The following is a 4,301-nucleotide window of genomic DNA, read 5'->3' on the forward strand; positions in this document are numbered from 1 at the left end:
TTTCATCACCTTAAGGGGATGCTACTATTACTGAGTTTCATCGCTCTATCAACCTCGTGACTCAATTGGTAACCTCTAATTCAGAGCGTGGTGCTCCAACTACTATTTCTTCTAATGCCACAAGAATTGGCCAATTTATGAGGTTGAGCCCTCCTAGGTTTTTGGGTACGAAGTTTGAGCAAGATCATTAAGTCTTCGTTGATGAAATAGAGAAGATCTTCCAAATCATGTATGCTTTGGAGATTGAGGCCATTGAGTTTACTTCCTACCAATTGAAAGATGTAGCATACAAATGGTATGAGGGATGAGGGTTGTCTAGAGTTGTGGATGCCAGTCCCGCCCTATAGGAGGAGTTCTCTGGGGATTTCTTAGACTGCTTCTTTCCTTAAGAGTTAAGGGAAGCAAAGGCAAAAGAGTTTTTGAAATTAAAGCAAGGAAGGATGTCCATTCAAGTGTATGCCTTGAAATTCCATCAATTTTCAAGGTATGCTCCCGATATGGTCTGTAGCATGAGGGCAAGGATATGTAAGTTTGTCTCGGGATTGTCCCATGAGTTACTCTTGTAGACATGGTTAATTTTGATATCATTGTGGGGATGGATTGGTTGCATTCACGTTATGCTTCCTTAGATTATCAGACCCATAGGGTCATGTTTTAATTCCCTAATAAGCCGGTCATTATATGGAATGGTGGTTCTTTGGTGCCCAGGGGAAGTTTCATTTCTTATCTTAAAGCCCAAAAGTTGATTTCAAAGGGGTGTATTTTTTGGTCCGAGTTAGAGATTCTAACTCAGAAGAGCTTTTTGAGTTAAAGATTCTAACTAAGAATATCTTTCTCTAAAATCTGTTCTAATGGTTAATGAGTTTTTCGGGGTGTTTCTCGATGATCTTCCCAGTGTTCCTCCTAATAAGGAAATTGATTTTAGGATTGATCTTGTTTTGCAGACTCATTCGATTTCCATCCTTCCTTATTGAATGGATCCGGTAAAGCTAATGAAGCTTAATTAGCAATTGAAAGACCTCCTAGATAAAGGTTTTATCCATCCTAGTGTGTTTCCTTAGGGTGATCCCATGTTGTTCGTGCGCAAGAAGGATGGTTCCCTCGTATGTTCATTGATTATCATTAGTTGAATAAAGTGACCGTAAAGAATAAATATCCTCTTCCTAAGATCAATGATTTATTTGATCAACTTCAGGGTGCGAAGCACTTCTCTTAGATTAATCTTAGATGAAGTTATCATCAGCTTAAAATTAAGGATATGAATATCCCTAAGACTACCTTTAGAACCCGTTATGGTCACTATGAGTTTCTTATCATGTCTTTTGGGTTGACCAAGCCCCGACAGCATTCATGGACTTGATGAATAGGGTCTTCCATCCATTTTTAGACATGTTTGTCATTGTCTTCATTGATGATATTTTCGTCTATTCTAAGAGTAGGGTGGATCATGTCGATCACCTCCGTGTCATGTTGCAAGCTTTGAAGGATCATTGTTTGTATGCCAGTTCTTCAAGTATGAGTTTTGGTTAAAATTCGTAGCTTTCTTAGTCATGTCATCTCTAGTAAAGGGGTCATGGTAGATCCCTAAAAGATTGTGGTGGTTAAGAAGTGGCCTAGACCTACGACTCCAACTGATATTTTAAGTTTCTTGGGTCTATCCAATTACTATAGAAGATTCATAGAGAGTTTTTGGCCATAAATCCCTCATTGACCAAGCTGACCTAGAAGAAGGCCAAGTTCTTGTGGTCGAATACATCTGAGGGTACTTTTGAGAATTTGAAAGAAAAATTAACTTCGACTCTAGTTTTGACCTTTCCCAAAGTAATGATGGTTTTGTGGTATATTGTGATGCTTCTCGAATTGCTCTCAGTTGTGTTCTGATGCAACATAGGAGGGTGGTGGCCTATACTTTTAGGTAATTGAAATTCCAAAAGAAGAACTACCCTACTGGCGACTTAGAGTTGTTATCCTTGGTTTTACCATTAAAAAATTGGCAACATTATATTTATGGGGCTCATGTTGATATCTTTTTTGATCATAAGAGTCTTTAATATGTGTTTACTCAAAATGAGTTAAACCTCAGGCAAAGGAGGTGGCTTGAGTTATTGAAAGAGTATGATATAAGTCTTCATTACCACCGCAGTAAAACTACTGTGGTTGCCAATATCTTAGTAGATTTTCCATGGAAAGTTTAGCCCATATGGATGAGGACAAACGGGAATTGGTGAAGGACGTTCACCTTTAGGCTAATCTTGGAGTTCAACTTGTAGACTTCGAGAATGTTAGTGTATTTGTGCTTTCGGTATCTTAGTCGTCTTTTAATGTTGAGATAAAGAAAAAGAAAGCATTACACCCCGACTTGATGAAGATCGAGAGTAATATGGGTCAATACAAAGTTATAGACTTTGTGATTGATGGTGATGGTATCTTAAGATACCAAGGTAGACTATGTTTCCTGACGTTGATGGATTAAGGGAAACTGTCATAGTTGAGGCTCATGAATCTCGTTATGCTATTCACCCTGATTCTACCAAGATGTAGCATGATCCTAGAGAGTTCTATTGGTGGGGTAATATAAAGTGAGATGTGGCTAGTTATGTGGCCAAATGTATAGTGTATCAATAAGTCAAAGTTGACCACAAGAAGCTCATGTGCTTTTATCAAGAGATTCCATTACTCAAATGCAAGTGGGAGACAATTAATATTGATTTTGTTACTGGTATTCCTCAATCTTGGAATCACTATGATTCTATTTGGGTCATTGTTGATAGAATGACCAAGTCCGCTTTTTCACCCATAAGGACTAATTACTCAGCCAAAAATTATGCTAAGTTGTATCTTGCGGAGTTCGTGAAGTTTAATGGTGATCCAATTTTGATCATCTTTGATTGTGATCCTTCATTTTCATCCCACTTTTGGAAGTCATTCCAAAAGGGTTTTGGTACTAGAGCGTTCCTTAGTAACGCCTTCCACCCAAAAATTGATGGGAATGAAGAGAGGGCTATCTAAACATTGAAGGATATCTTATGGGCCTGTGTGATTGATTATGGTGGTAGTTGGTATAACCACTTTCCTTTGATTGAGTTTGCCTATAATAATAGTTGCCACTCGAGTATTGGCATGGCCCATTTTGAGGCATTGTATGGTAGGAGATGTCGAGCTCCTATTGGGTGGTACGAAGTTGGATAGGGTAAGTTTCTTGGTGATGATTTAGTTCACCAAGCCTTAGAGAAGGTGAAGTTAAATTTTGCTAGATTGAAAACAGCTCAAAGTCACCAAAAGTTCTATACGGATGTGAGGTATAGGAACTCAGAGTTTAGTATTGGCGATTGGGTATTCTTGAAAGTGCCTCCCATGAAGGGAGTGATGCGATTTGGAAAAAATGAAGAGATTAGTCTCTGGTATTTAGTCCCTATTTGATTGTGAAGAGGGTTGGGAATGTAGCCTATGAGTTGGACTTGCCTTCTAGTATGAACTCCATTCATCCAGTTTTCTATGTCTCTATGTTGCGGAAATGTGTAGGTGATCCTTCGTTGGTTGTTCCCTTGCGGGATGTTGGTAGCTTGGACTTTTTGTCCTATGAGAAGATCCCGATGATAATCTTGGATCGGCAAGTTCATTGGTTGCAAATGAAAGAAGTGGCTTCGGTGAAGGTTATATGGCGGAACCAAAGGTCCGAAAAAGCTACAAGGGATACGGAGGAGGACATGAAGTCCAAGTATCCGCATTTGTTTCCTGTTCTGGAAAATTGTGATGAAGGTATGTTTTAATCTTCTACCTTTATTTATTTCTTGATATACAATAGGTTAAAGTCCCTAAGCTTTGAATTGATTTAGGTCTTGTTAGACTATGGGTTCAAGTCCCTAATGCCTTGAAATTTGTGTCTCCTTGTTGTTACGGGTTTAATCCCCTAATACCTTGAGTTAATTTATATCTTTGATAGATGATGGGTTTGAGTCCCTAGTCCTTGATTTGATTAAGTATCTTTGAAAAGTTGGTGGGTTAAAGTATCTAAGTCCTAAAATGAGTAAGGGTTACAATAAATAGAGGGTTTAAGTCCCAAAGTAGATGAAATGAATGGTTGATTGATAATGAGCATGATGTGTGTTGTATCCTTGTTGTATGATTTTTCTAAACAAGATTGAAGGTTGGTTTGATGTGTAATAATGTGTTAACTTGTGTGTATTCTTTCCTTACCCATCATTTGCAAACAAATGATCAAAGTAGGGGAGAATTGAAACACCTAGGCTTTGAACCATGAGAAAAACTTCTTCATTTGGTGTCTCTGGGGTGTGTACGAC

Source organism: Capsicum annuum, chromosome 2 (assembly GCF_002878395.1).
Source record: "Capsicum annuum cultivar UCD-10X-F1 chromosome 2, UCD10Xv1.1, whole genome shotgun sequence".
Classification (NCBI taxonomy): domain Eukaryota; kingdom Viridiplantae; phylum Streptophyta; class Magnoliopsida; order Solanales; family Solanaceae; genus Capsicum; species Capsicum annuum.